Here is a 16,060-nt window from a genome sequence, read left to right on the forward strand (position 1 = left end):
TGCTTTTCTCTGATGATAAATGGCCTCTCCTGTTATGAGACCTGGGCAGCTTTCCCAGAGCCACAAAAGCCAAGGCCTTGGGAAAGAAAACCTTCACCAATGGTTAATGTGGGATCATGAAAGCAGCTTCTTGATGGCTTCCAAAGAAAGGACTGGGCACCAGCTAACTAAGTATGTTGAGACTAAAGCATTTGTTGTGTTAGGAAAAGCAGCCATTCAGCATCTGCCAGTTCTTACATTTGCATATAGTCAGAAATCCAAATATCTCCAGCACATCCGCTTATTAGCTTTACAGTTTTACACCTAAGAGCCCCTCCATTATGGTATTCATCACAGACTTTAAGCTGGTGTTCATAATTGTGCAGGGTGTGCACTGGTTTTCCTCTGAGCTGCCTCTGGCCCTGGAGGTCTGGGAAACCACTGGGAAGCCATCCTGAGCTGCTAAGATAAGAGCAGAGGCGTCCCCAGGCCTCTGCTTCAAGGCCCTTCCCTAAGTTAGCTCAGTATTTGGGTCTCAAGGCTACTCAAAATATAAATCCCACTTCCCTTCCCCTCGGATCTAATTCCAAAAGCCAACCAATCAAGCCTAGAATTGCAAACTGCTTTGGCTTTTTCTGCTTTGAGCTCATTTTCTGTGATCTTATACACAGAATATGGAAATCAAGGATAATGCCTGAAACAATCATAATGGCATGGCTTGGGAGCAGTTAAAGAGATTCAAGGAATTTGTCTTAATATAACAAAATTTTGTTTGAAAGTATGCAAATACACATGCATGCACACATACACACACACACACACTTTGGTGTCTTAGCTGCAAATAGACTAGAAGTCTGGCAGCTTCTGGGTTTCTACTGAAAGTCACACAGTTTTCCAGTGTCAAGGTGTGTACACACTTCCACTGAGTTACAAAGGACAAGTATTTGGCTCACTACTTCATATTTATCTAAGTGCTTTTGTCTTGGGAGTTTGAAAGCAGTTTAATTGCATTAATTAGGCTTCAAAGCAGTGCTGCAGTATCTTGTGTATTTTTCTGAAGCCAGAACAAAAGAAAGTTGTACCCTGAGACCATTTGTCAGGTCCCCGAAGCAAAATAATTTCATCTAAAATTTAAACTAAGTTAGAAAAACATTTCAAAAAGATTACAAACCCCTAAATAACTGAAAAGACATTAAAAAAGAGAAGTGAAGAGAAGAAAAATAAAAGGAAAAAAGTAAACTCTGTCCTTAGAAGTCTTATCTCCAAACACAAGGCATTTTTATTTTATACTATTGCTTACATTTTTGGAATATTCTTTAAAACAGCTATCTAAATTCCTAGATGATAACAAGATTCTTTTGAGGCTGACAGCAGGAATTCAACTTATAAACCCAATACACAACTAGAGCCACATCTGCTTTTATATTTTAAGCATAAAAGTATTTTTAATATCTACTCTGAATGCATTATCAACTTGGCAATGGAGAGGAATACTCATAGACTCAAAGACTTCCAAAGTGAATACAATCCCAACATATGAGCTAAAAAAAATCACAAAAAAAGTTTTTGTTTCTTTATTTCAGTTCTTTGAGTTTTATACCTTGGTTCTCAGAAATGGGCAAAATCTATAGCAAGAATAAATTAGAAAATTAATTTGCAAGGTATCTTTCTCTTGTTATGAAAAGGTTTTTTTTTTCCCTCCTAAAGATATGACACACTAACCATTCATTTCAAGCAAATTTAATTGCAACATCTTTAACCAAGTAGTCTATAACTCTGCTGCCCAGAACATAACCATAAACTTGAAAGTGAAAGTGAAGTCGCTCAGTCATGTCTGACTCTTTGTGACCCCATGGACTGTAGCCTACCAGGCTCCTCCATCCATGGGATTTTCCAGGCAAGAATACTGGAGTGGGTTGCCATTTCCTTGAAAGGGCCCCCCCAAATGCCAACTAGTAGCTCTTGAGCTGAGGATCATTTCAGAGTCTTCAGCAGTGTGTTCTACACTCTCATCAGTTCATCTGCTAGTCCTTGCTTACATCTAAGTTGGTCATTTTATTTATGTGCATCCCACACGGTACTTGCCAGGGAAATGCAAGGGAAAAAACTTTCCTCCTCCCATCCTCCCTTTCTGGAACTTGGCCCACTTAGAATATTGCTTCCTGATCCTTCCAATAAGCTAAAACCCCAGAGGCATGTAACAATTAAAAGAAGAGACCAGAGGTGTTCATTTGGAACATGTATATCACGTATAAAATCTAATTGTTCTTTTTCATGATCGCCATATTGCTAATATTGCCCAACTAGAAATGGAAAACTGCCACATAATTTAATCTGCACAAGATTCTTACCTTTATGCAACAAGAAGAGAATAAATTAAGTTTTTATTCCTGCTTTTTTCTTCCCTAAAAGAAGTTAAAACTTTAAAGCCATTAAGAGATTTCAAGTTCACATTGAATTCCGCTGGGCTAAGAGATACAGGAGATCATGAGTAGGCATTCACATATCCGTTACAGAGACACTCAGGCAGGATCAAATTAGGTTGTTTGGTTTTCATGGTCCCCACAGGGTTTTGTTCTGTTTAGCATCATCAGGCAAGGAACTTATTATAACTCAGCAAGTTCAATCTATTGTCAAAATATTATTCCCCTAAGGTCTCAATACTAGCCAGGCAGCCTCCCATCACCTTAGCCAAGTAAAAGACTGGGAGCCCACCCCACCTTTCTCCCCCAGTATATTCCTTTTAAGAAACCCTAGCCATGCATACTGGATGGATATGTTCTAGATGGACATCACTTGAATTGGGCAGGCCTGCACATCCTCTAACTTTGTAGATTAACACCAAAAAAAAGTAAGAATGGCATTCAATAATTAAGTATTTGCCATATGTGCTATACAGTTACCCTCTCTTTTTTTTCCCAACAGCCCTACAAGGTTGACACTACTGTTGTCTCTACTTCGCAGATAAGGAAATGAAGGCCCAGAGAAGTTAAAGAGTTGCCCATGGTCACACAGAAAATAAGGAAAGAGCAGATCCATGGTACAGACCTAGGCCTCTTTGACTCCAAAGCCCTGCTCTTCCCTCTACTCTGCCTCTTGTGGCTCCTGATGTGCCCACCCATGTCCCCCTCCTGTCCTTGTTCCCCCTGCACTGGCCTCATGACCTTCAGAGTTCTGGAAGTTACCTAGGCTCTCCCCAGCTACAACCCAGAGTCCATGGCCCACTGGGCTACTGGGCATTCCAGCCTGATCTAGACCCCAGAACACTCCACCCTGTGTACCTTGCACATAACAGTCTCCACAGTTCATCCAAGATTCTGGAAACTTCATCATTACGTCACATCCTGAAAAGGACAATTAGGTTTGACCCATTCTTTTTAGAAACTGAAGCTCCAAAGGATGAAGTCAGTTCTACTACAGGTCAAGCAACTTATTTCGTGGTGATTCTTCAATTGGATCCCAGGAGTTGCATGGTTTTCCCCATTACTCTTTGGCACAGAGTTGATCTCTGATAAATGGTTGCTGATTAACTCACAGTGACCCCATTCTTTCCACCACAACTTTTTCCGTTTGTAGTGATTTTCATTTCAGGAAAAAAAAAATTTAATTCTCAAAAAATCATTTGCTCAGCAGTCATAACAAGCACCCTCCAAACTCCAGTGACTTAACCCAACAAAAGTTAAGTTCTCACTCATGCCAAGACCACCGTGGGTGCAGATGACTCCCCAAGGAAGCTGTCCACCATACAGTGGCTCAGCCTCTGACTGGCCATCAATAATGACCAATCATCATTGACCTCCATTAGCCCATTCTTCTACAGATGCTACACAGGGGTTGGAATTAACGGAGAGCGAGCACTGATGCTCACAATTGATGCTTCCACCCAGAGGTGACACACTTTTATCACCCAGAGCCTGTTGGCCACAGAAAGCCATAGAGCCACACCCATCTTCAAGAAGGCAGAAAAATACGATCCTTCTGTTTGAACAAAGGAGAAAAGAAACCAGATGTCAGGAAAGCAGGAATATCTACCACAAACACTGAAAAAAGGAAGATTTGAGAGGCAACATGATTTAAGAAGTAACAGGGTCACCCAGTTAAAAAGTGGCAGAGTCAGGACCCAGGCCCAGGTTTACCTCTCGCTAAAATCTGAGTCTTTAACTAACACTTAAGTCTCAGAGAAGTATATCCATTTCATAAGACACAATTATTTTTGCATGAACAGTAAGCACTTATTATTGCTTGTTGGTTGACCCCACTCACCTGTCTGGAATTTGCTCAGCAGACAGCTGATGGAGGCTGGCCTTGGTCGGGAGGACTCAGATGACTTGACTATGTTCCACAAGTCTGTCACCCTCCAGCAGGCTAGTTTGGGCATTTTTCATTGCAAAAGCAGAAGCACGAGACCAAGCAGGACCAAAGCACTTCGTATGGCTGAGTCCAAGGTCAGGAAGTGGGAAAGGAGGGCACTGTAATATTATATAGCAAAGAGAATGAAGAATTAGTCCAAGTCTATGCAAGCTCTTTCTGTAAAAGTTCAGTTCAGTTCAGTTCAGTCGCTCAGTCATGTCTGACTCTTTGTGACCCCATGAACCACAGCACGCCAGGCCTCCCTGACCATCACCAACTCCTGGAGCCTACCCAAACTCATGTCCATTGAGTCGGTGATGCCATCCAACCATCTCATCCTCTGTCATCCCCTTCTCCTCCTGCCCCCAGTCCCTCCCAGCATGAGGCTCTTTCCAAATAAGTCAGCTCTCTGTGTCAGGTGGCCAAAGTATTGGAGTTTCAGGTTCAACATTAGTCTTTCCAATGAACACTCAGGACTAATCTTCTTTAGGATGGACTGGTTGGATCTCCTTGCTGTCCAACAGACTCCAACACCACATTTCAAAAGCATCAATTCTTCAGTGCTCAGCTTTCTTTATACTCCAACTCTCACATCCATACATGACTACTAGAAAAACCATAGCCTTAGCTAGAACTATGGTAAATATTTTTGGCTTCTTGGGCCATACTCAACTCTGTGATTGTAGTATGAAAGAAGCCATATATCATAAGTAAATTGAAGGGTGTGGCCAAGTTCCAATACAACTGTATTAGAAAAAGAGGCAGCAGGAAAGATTTGCTCCAAGGCTGGAGTCTGCCAACTTCTGGATTAGAACCATCACTGCAATCTTCCACATATGCTTCCAGTCCTAGTTCTGGAACTATCTGGTCATACGGTCTTGACAGCATCACTTTTTTTCTCACCTGACAACTTTTCCATTTACAAAGTGAGGGAGGTTGGAGTAGTTCTCTAGAACTATAAAACTCTTAAATTCACAGTCCACATTATATCATCCTATAAATCAGATGCCTAACTGAAGTCTAACTGAAGAGATTATTCTCGATCTATTAACTGAGTATGTATCTTTTTTCTATCCTTAATACTATTGTTCACCTGCATAGGCTAAAATTCTATGATTTTACTTGTACTAAGCTGCCATGCAAAAGACACTGCGGTATAATCTTAGCCCCATGAAAGACAAAAAAATTTTTTTCCATCCACCCAAGAGGAGGAAGTCAGTCAGATATATGGAATGGAAAACAAGCTGACACTTTTAATCACAAGTAGGTAGCAAAGCTTTATTGATTGCAAGAATAAAAAATAAAATACTGGAGAGTCAACCCTTAGTGATAGCAATGAAGGTTAAAGAGAAACACAGAATTAATTGACCCACAAGGATAAGCTCTAGTGAGGGACACTATGAACAGGAAGCAGGGAAAGCAGTGTTTAACTGAAAGTTACTCTGTTTATCATCATCTCCTTTCTTGACACCTCAACGGCATGTACTTCCACATGCTGCAACATTGCAGGAGGATGTTTTTGCTTTTTTCCCTCTATTAATCTTCACTGCCAGGCTATTGCCAGAATTACAAATAAGAATATTTATGTTAATAGCAGGCTGCTAAAGGAAAGGGCATGTAAAATATTCTATAACTATCCATAAAATCAGGGCAACACACAGAGCTTTGCAGACATCTCACTTCTGAAGCTTCCTATCAGTGATTCCCAACCGGGCGAGGGAGAAGGGGAGCTATGTTGGCAGCCTTTGGAGATATTTTCGTTGTCCCAGTTGGGGAAGCATTACTGGCATCTAGCCTGCAAAGGCCACAATGATGCTAAAAATCCTACAATGTACAAGACAGACACACACGACAAAAAAAAAGATGATCCAGTCTAACATGGGAAGCCTGGCATGTTCCAGTCCATGGGGTTGCAAAGAGTTGGACACGACTTAGCGACTGAACAGCAATGTGTTAACAGTGTCAAGGTTGAGAAATTCACTTTTCACAGACAAAAAAAAAAAAAGCTACAGCTGAGACTGACAGCAACTTTTCAAATCACTGGGAATTCCAAATCATGATCATACATCCCACAAAAGCAGCATGTATCTTGGACTACCCCTGAGTGACTTTATTTTGTAACCTAGCAACGTTTCAAGCTGGGTACTTGGTATCAGAAGATTCTGCAGAAGTGCTCGAGAAAAATACCTTACCAAAAGGCAGGTCACAAATTCCAAAACCTGTCTCAGAAATGATAAATGGCTCAAAATACTGAAAAAAACATTGGGACTAATATATAATTTTTAAGTATAAGAAGTGCCTTTATTACTCCATTATATAAAATAGTCTTTTTAAAATCTACTTCATCAAAAGCAGTATGGATATTTTCTATACCAAAGAACATGGTATGTGGCAGAAGAGTTTTCACCCTGTTTGAATCATGTCCTGACAATCACATGCAACATCAGCTTTTTTTCTCCAGGCCAGGATACTGGAGTGGGTTGCCCTTCCCTTCTCCAGGGGATCTTCCCAACCCAGGGATCGAACCTAGGTCTCCCACATTGCAGGCTGATTCTTTATCACCTGAGCCACAAGGGAAGCCCAAGAATACTGGAATGGATAGCCTATCCCGTCTGCAGCGGATCTTCCCGACCCAGGAATCAAACCGGGGTCTCCTGCATTGCAGGCGGATTCTTTACCAACTGAACTATGAGGGAAGCCCCAAGTGTATCTCCAACAGGATATAATTTATCAGCAGGTCAAAGAGCTGGAAAATTAGTATCTGTTTAGCTAAACACATTGCATCTGTTGGCAAACCTGTCCAAATAATTTGACACTGTTGCTTCCAATATATGTAGACAGAGACCATTTATCATATGGATTATTTCTAGAACCCACAGGCTTTTCTGCTATGCGCTGCATAGAAACATGTGTGGACTTGCACATGCTTTATAGGAGTCCTTTAGAATGCTTTGCACCAGTCGGTTGTTTGCTTTTAAGTGAAGGGAGTACAGTGTTGCTTCTGCAATTTCCTTGAAGTTCTGTTTTTCCATTACATCATCCCTCCACCTTGCCCACCATTAGTGTCATTTCCACTTCAATTCATTCCTAAACAACCAAGGAAATAGATTTTCAGCAAAAGCAGGGAAGACTGTTTAGATTAAGTTCCAGGGCCTGACAGACAGTTCCTGCATATATGTACCCGAGCCCCGCATTAATCCACATTAACTGCAGTAGAGCTCTCTACTCCTGGCTTCAGGGACTTCCCCAAGCAAAAGCATGTGTGATGAAGTCCATAACTGGGGTGTCAGGTTGACCCCCGTTCAAAACCCACTTAGACCATTTTCTGGCTGTGATCTTGGGCAAGTAGCATAACTGTTTCAATCCTCAGCCCCCTACATGAAAGCAGAGACAAATCCGCCTGCCTCCAGGGGCTGCTATGAGGATGAGCAGAGGTCATGCTTTTATGGTAGCAAGCGCAGGGCACAGGACACAGTCCTTCATAAACATCAGGAGTTTATTACATCAAAGGACTCTGCGAGCTACTCCATCAAGGTCATTTTGAGCCTGCAATTCAGACCTACCTCTCTACTCAGGGCCAAGGACATTCACATGAGGCAAACACACTCTCCCCTAAGATTCAGTGTTCAGTGCTCCTGGTGAACTTATGGTTGCTTCTTCCTTGTGAAAGAATTTGGAGGTGAAGCAAGAGGGTTAAGAAAGCAAGGTGAGAGTTTATTTAAGCAAGAATATTCCCCATGCTTCAGTGGTAAAGAATCCCCTTGCAAGGCAGGAGATGCAGGCTCAATCTCTGGGTGGGGAAGATCCCCTAGAGGAGGAAACGGCTACCCACTCCAGTACTCTTGCCTGGAGAATCCCATGGACAGAGGAGCCTGATGGGCTACAGTCCATGGGGTCACAAAGAGTCAGGACAGAAGCAATGGAGCCCAGAAGCACACCCTCAGAGGGAGAGCCGGCAGACAGTGAGGAGCTGCTGCCCTGGGCTTCTTTGGCAAGCCAGTTATGGCGGGCATACAAATGAAGGGTGGAATAGTCATTGGGGAAGGAGGAGCCCTCGGGGTCACACTCCCTGATTTTCATCCCGGCTCCATTTTTGCGAGGGGAGAAGGGGATGTGTGTGGGTCTTCAGTCGCTCAGTTGTGTCTGACCCTTTGCAACCCCATGGACTGTAGTCCACCAGGCTCCTCTAACCCTTTGCAACCCCATGGACTGTAGTCCACCAGGCTCCTCTCCACCTCTGTCCACCAGAAGGAAGGATTTTGCCCTTATTTAGCTTAGATCAGAAGTGTCATGGCGTCAGTACATGATGGGTACTTCTTATCTGTAAGGCTAATCTTATTATAATGAGAGCATAATGAGCAAAAGTTACATTTGGACACAGAACATTCCCATTTCTCCTCACCTTTCTTTGTCTGCTTCCAGGACACTCATCACCCAAAACCTGTGGCTTCCTGTCAGTCTGGAGGTTCCTGCTTTCCTTTGTCTGTCTATAGATGCCCACTGTCTACAAGATTCATAGTTTCCTGCCACCTGGCCCCTGCCCCCGCTTCTCTGCTCATACCTACCTACCTGCCCGCTGTGACAATGGTGTCACCAAGGAAACACACTGGCACGGGTGAAAGAGCAGGAGAACAGGCGGGGTGCTGCATGGTGCAGAGCCAGAATTGCAGAGATCAGAGACCAGGGAGTTCAGCGGGAAATTTCAGGGAAGTTAACACATCAGAAGCGATCAGCCCAGGGTCTGGGTTGGACCAGGTGCACAGGAACACAGGCCATAGTTATTATCACTGTCATCCACTGCAGGAGGTGATGGGACCTATGCCTCCCACATCCCTGCATCACTTTGCCAACAAAGGTCTGTCTAGTCAAAGCTATGGTTTTTCCAGGAGTCATGTAAGGATGTGAGAGTTGGACCAAAAAGAAGGCTGAGTGCCGAAGAACTGATGCTTTTGAACTGTGGTGTTGGAGAAGACTCTTGAGAGTCCTTTGGACAGCAAGGAGATCAATGTAGTCCATTCTAAAGGAAATCAACCCTGAATATTCATTGGAAGGACTAATGGTGAAGTTGAAACTCCAATACTTTGGCCACCTGATGCAAAGAGCTGACTCTTTGGAAAAGACCTTGATGTTGGGAAAGACTGAGGGCAGGAGGAGAAGGGGGCAACAGAGGATGAGATGGTTGGATGGCATCTCTGACACACTCAATGGACATTAGTTTGAGCAAACTCTTGGAGATAGTGAAGGACAGGGAGGCCTGATGTGCTGCAGTTCATGGTCGCAAAGAGTCAGACACAACTGAGCAACTGAACAACGACGACAACCCTGGCATCACCGACTCTCACCCCTTATTGAAGGACAGGAGCTCCTGCAGAAAATCTCACTTTATTGCTGTTTTGTGGGCTTGCCAGGGGCCTTTTTCATTATTCCTTGTTTTCCTCTCTGTATTGCTTGCTCTCTCTCCTTCTTGGCTTTTGGTTCAGTGTGGGAGTTATTTGATTTATTATTTGCTAAACAGGCAAAGCAATTTTTTTCCATGTTAAATTTCATAATTTTACCAGCGCTGGCGAAAGGGTTCACAAATACCATAAATCGTCTCCCTGAAGTCTTTAAATCCATTCAGACGGTTGCAGGATTATGCATCATCTAGCAAAAATACATTGGCTCTGTGGTGTTTTATCCTTTTTATTTAAACTTGACTTGTTTCTTATTTGTTTTGGTTTTTTCTAAACAAAAACCTTAACACTAAAGAAATGAAGCTGACAGCACAGAGTTCCCTAGGCATTAGGGCTCCCTTATGAAATTCAGAAAACAGCAATCATCAGCCCGTGGATTCGAGCTGCACAGAAAAGGCATCCACAGTTATCTGTCCCATTATCAACATTTCCCATTGCCAAGGACCTACCTAGGTCAGCCTGGGTACCATATTTAGTCTGGGCATTCTGGAAGAAATACATTAGAGCTGGAAAAAAAAAATAAAAACGTAAAGATGACCTTTTCAAGCTAACATTTAACAGGCAGGAAATTGAGGCTGTGAGGAAGAAGTGACCTAAAGTTGGAGGCAACCAAGATGTCCTTCAGTCAGGCTGCAGATCACGGGGTCAGCCACAGCGTCTGCACACAGCACCCTGTGAGCAAGTGCAACTAGACAAAGCACAAAGGGAAGGAAGAGAAAGATCTGGCCCCAGTCCTGAGTCTGATCTGAAGATGTGAGCGGCGGAAGCCAAAGGATCAACATCACTACACATCAAAAACATGGATGCTGGCTCCAGAGACAAGGCAGAGGAATAGAAGGACGTGAGCTCACCCCTTCTTACAGAAACACCAAAATCACAACTAACTGTTGAACAACCACCAAGATGTCATTCAGTACGTAAGTAGAGAGATTTCCCTGTAGTACATTCAGACAATGGAATACTGCTCAGCGCTAAAAAGAAATGAGCTATCAATCCATGAAAAGATATGGAGGAAACTTAAGTGCATACTACTAAGTGGAAAGAGCCAACCTGAAAAGCATAGATCTTATATAATTCCAGTATGCAATTATACATCAATTCTGGAAAAGGTAAAACTATAGAGTTAGTAAAAAGATCAGGGGTTGCCAGAGTTTAGGGGAGAGGGAGGGATGGATACACAGAACACATAGGATTTTTAGGGCAGTGAAAATACTCTTGTGATATTACAATTATGGATACATGTACATTTATCCAAGACAGTAAATTGTGCAACACCAAGAGCAAAACTTAACATAAACTGTGGGATTTGGGTGATAATAATATGTCAGTGTAGGATCTTCAATTATAAAAAATTTACACTCTGATGGTGATAATGGAAGAGGCTCTGCACATGTGGGGACAGGAGACATATGAGAAACCTCTGTTCCTTCTGTTCAATATTGCTATGAATTGAAAACTGTTCTAAATTAAAAAAAAAAAAACTACACTGTACATTGCTATGTATTGGCTTGGCCAAAATGTTTGTATCATCTTAAAGTAAAACCCAATATATCTACTATTGACGACCAATACAACACTACTCATGGCTCCCTAGGTTTCCCTGGTGGCTCAGATGGTAAAGAAACTGCCTGCAACGCAGGAGATCGAGGTTCGATCCTCGGGTTGGGGAGATCCCCTGGAGAAGGGCATGACAACTCACTCCAATATTCTTGCCTGGAGAATCCCACGGACAGACTCACACACGACTAAGTGACTAACACTTTCAGGGGGGAAAACCCCATGGACTGTAGCCCAGAAGGCTCCTCTGTCCATGGGATTCTTCAGGCAAGAATACTGGATTGGCTTGCCACGCCCTTCTCCAGGGGATCTTCCCGACCCAGGGATTGAATCCTCATCTCTTTCGTCTCCTGCCTTGGCAGGTGGGTTCTTTACCACTAGCACCACCTGGGAAGCCAACTACAGCTTCCATATCTACAGACTTTGCCCCTAATCTAATCTCTTCTCAGTTAGCCTATCAGCTCCTTGAACCAAAGCTTTTCTAAAAATAAATAAACGAATTCCGTGTGGTTGAGAGCTTGCTTTTCCCTTCTGACATCCCTGGGGCCTGGAATGCTGGGAGATTAAGTTTAAAAGAGTTTTTCCAGACTCTCCAAGACCTCCCTTTTCTCAACTTCACCCACATCCCAAGTATCACCCTGTGCCCAGACTTCACATGGTTTTAATTCTAGCAGGCATCACCTGATCTCTTTAACGCACAGACAAGAGGCTGGGTACGGGAACTGATTCCATGCACTAGGCCCTGTTTACGCACCTCTCCAGACCTTTCCACCCACCTCTCCCTCTCCCCCACCCCTGCTCTCTAGAGCCTTCCTAGGCAGGGTTCATGCCATTTTCTTTGCTATACAGCCCAGCTGCCTTCACATGCTTAGTCTCTCAGTCATGTCTGACTCTTTGCAACCCCATGGACATTAGCCTGCCAGGCTCCACTGTCCACGGGATTTTCTCAGCAAGAACACAGGAGTGGGTAGCCATTTCCTCCTCCAGGGGATCTTCCCAACCCAGGGATCGAACCTGTATCTACTGGGTCACCTGCGTTGCAGGTGGAGTCCTTACGGCTGAGCCACCAGGGAAGCCCCTGCCAGCACGCTTGATGCCATCAATCAGGAGCCCCCCTGCCCCGCAGCATGGCTGACCCACTGGCCAGACCACGTCACCGAAGCTCTGCCTCTCCCGGCACCTCCCTGGATCGGAGGAAACAGAGGGCAGAAATGCAGGGTTGTTAACACCCAACAGCCAAGAAACGAAGGAGCCAACTGGTAAACACCTCCCACTTCTTATCCCCTTCCCCCAGCCTCCCCACCCGGCTCTGGATGGTTCTGAATTGCTGTGATTCTACGCCTCTGCTCCGTGATGCCCTGCACTGCTGTATTCCTTACTAACTCTGACCCCCTCTGGCAAACACCAGCTTGTATTTACTGTCATTGGCTGCCGCTCTCAATTCTCTTTTTCCCCTTGGTATTTCACCACTCTCTACTTTCCCACCAAGCTTTCTCTGTAAATGGCCAGACAGTAAACATTTCAGGTTCTACAGGCCGCATGGTCTCTATCACAATGACTCAGCTCCACCCTTGCAGCCTGAAAGCAGGTGGCAATGCAATTTGTTAATGAGTGGGTGTGACTGGTCAATAAAATGTTATTTATGGATGCTGACATTTGAATTTCATGTTAATATGCACATGTCAAAAAATTCTTTTTTCATCTTTTTTCAGCCATTCAAAATGGAAAAACCATTCTTAGCTCATGGATCATATAACACAGCCAATAAGGGGATGCATCTGGCCCATAGTTTGATAACCCTCCTTGAAATCACTGAGTCGTCAGGTTTCTTCATTCACAGATTATACAAACCAGGTGATGCAGGCCAAAGTTTGCCAGTCCAGCTTCAGCCCATAAGCTCTGCTTCAGGCCTGTTTTCTAGAGCTCTCAGGCTAAGGCACCACAGTCATAATCCTCAGGTGAATTTTTTAAATAATAAATGAAAATATTTTTTCTTCTTAAGAATGTTCTGTACTGACTCAGGAGCCTGAGTTTCTAGACATATAGCTCCATCAAGAATCCTGCCAGATCCTGAAAGGCAAACACCATATGATATCATTATATATGGAATCTAAAAGACGACACAAATGAACAAATCTGTGAAAAAGAAAGAAACTCACAGACATAGAGAACTGACTTGTGGTTTCCAAGGGCAGGTAGGGGAGGGAAGAACTTAGAGTTTGGGATTAGAAGATGCAATCTGTTACACCTAAGATGGATAAACTACAAGGTCCTACTGTATAGCACAGGCAGCTATATTCAAGACCCTGTGATACGTGTACCCCAGTGTTCATCGCAGCACTGTTTACAACAGCCAGGATGTGGAAGCAACCTAGATGTCCATCAGCTGATGATGGATAAGAAAGTTGTGGTACATATACACAATGGAATATTACTCAGCTATTAAAAAGAATGCATCTTAATCAGTTCTAATGAGGTTGATGAAACTGGAGCCTATTATACAGAGAGAAGTAAGTCAGAAAGAAAAACACCAATACAGTATATGGAATTTAGAAAGATGGTAATGATGACCCTATATGCGAGATAGCAAAAGAGACACAGATGTAAAGAACAGACTTTTGGACTCTGTGGGAGAAGACGAGGGTAGAATGATTTGAGAGAATAGCACTGAAACATGTGTATTATCATATGTGAAATGGATCGCCAGTCCAGGTTCAATGCATGAGGAAGGGTGCTCAGGGCTGGTGCACTGGGATCACCCAGAGGGATGAGATGGGGAGGAAGGTGGGAGGGGGGTTCAGGATGGGGGACACATGTACACCCATGGCTGATTCATGTCAATGTATAGCAAAACCACTACAATATTGTAAACTAATTAGCCTCCAATTAAAATAAATTAATTAATTAAAAAAAGACCCAGTGATAAACCACAATGGAAAAGAATATGCAAAAGAATGTATATATACACAATTATACGTATCTGTATGTATAACTGAATCACCTTGTTGTATAGCAGAAATTAATACAACATTATAAATTAACTATATGGCAATAACATTTTTTTTTAAATCCCCTGCCTCCTTCCCACAGTTATCCTTATCCCTGAAGCTCAGGGATCTGGGAGACTGGGTCCTCTGAGGAGCTGGGAGCTCTAGGGCTTCTCTTGTGTGTCAAACACTACCTTCCATTCCCTTTTACTTCCCTTGGGCATAATTCTTTACTCCCCTTAAGGTTAAGGAACATCAATTAAATTTTTTTATCCTCTATTAATACCATCTACACAATGAATATTTATTGCTCACTAAACATAGGTTGATTCTTCATCACAGTAGGTGTAAGAAGACAGATTTCAGGCTTCCCTGGTGGCTCAATAGTAAAGAATAGTAAAGTAAAATAAATACTAAAGAATAGTTTAAAAAAAAAAAAAAAAGAGGAAAAAAAGAGTTCATGATGAGGTTGGATTGCCTAATCAGAGATGCCTGAGGAGAAAGATGCCTTCAAGAGAAGTGAGTTGCACATCATGTTAGGTAATCAAGAAGAATCTCTAAGACTACTTGGCAAGGATGCTAAGGATTCAAGAATTTATACTTCAGGGACTTCCGTAGTGGTCCAGCAATTAAGACTCCAAGCTCCCAATGCAGAGGGCCCGAGTTTGGTCCCTAGTTGGGGAACTAGAGACCACATGCTACAGCTATAGATCCCACATACCACAACTAAGACCTGGTGCAGCCAAATAAAAAATAAATATAAATAAATAATTTTTTTAAAAAAAGAATTTATATTCAGGAAGAAGGTTGGACTTCAGTCCAGCCCCAAGAGTCTGTGATTCCCCAAATGGTCTGAGACCCAAGAGAAAGAGAGAGAAAACTAACAGCTGCCCATTCACTGTGCTGAGTGCTTTGCAAATGAATAGTATCAAAAATAATAATGACCAACAAGTATTGAATTTATGACACATTCCAAGTACTGCACAGCACTAATCCAAGACCACACAGCTAGAAAACAAAACAAGCACTGAACTCCAGTCTGACTAACCCCAAAGGCCAGGAGGTATCTTTCTCCTCAAGTGGAAGATTAGGTCAGACCATGAAGTCCTAGTATGTTTTGATGGGACTGTATTGTCTGACCACTTAAAAAGTGACATTAATGATCATGTCCTTGACTAAATTAAGGTCCATTGTGATGTCTCTTCTCTTGAGAAGGAACGTATCAGAGGATCAATCTGCTCCTCGACTTAAAAAATAAAATTGCAGAGAATCACGAATGCTATGGAACATGGACTCTCCCCAGGGAACCGGGAATAGCAACAAACTGCCTCACAGCCCATCACCAATTAAGGATGCTTAAATGGCAGCTTGTATCTCAGGGGGACGCCGCAGGCAGGAACCACGGCGTTTCATCAGGCCTGAAAACAAGTACTTTGTCGTGATCTTGATGTATAATTTACGTGAGCATAAAATGTGTCTCCTCTCTTTTTAAAAACAGACAAGCGCCAGCCCAGAGCCCCAGCTGTGCCCCTCGGCCCCTCCACAGAGAAAGACTATTCCTGTCATGGTCTAGCTTTTGTTTTGACCTGCAGCACATCTGAAAACGTGGCCATGGCAGCCACTCTGAGCTTCCCTTCAATCTGCCCCTCAAGTGAAGCAACTACTTAACACCCGCACCTGTTCCCATTCCGAAATGCCCTCCCAGCTCCTCCTTCAAAACTCAGGGAGTCCTCC

The sequence above is a fragment of the Cervus canadensis genome, chromosome 8 (assembly GCF_019320065.1).
Source record: "Cervus canadensis isolate Bull #8, Minnesota chromosome 8, ASM1932006v1, whole genome shotgun sequence".
In the NCBI taxonomy this organism is placed as follows: Eukaryota; Metazoa; Chordata; class Mammalia; order Artiodactyla; family Cervidae; genus Cervus; species Cervus canadensis.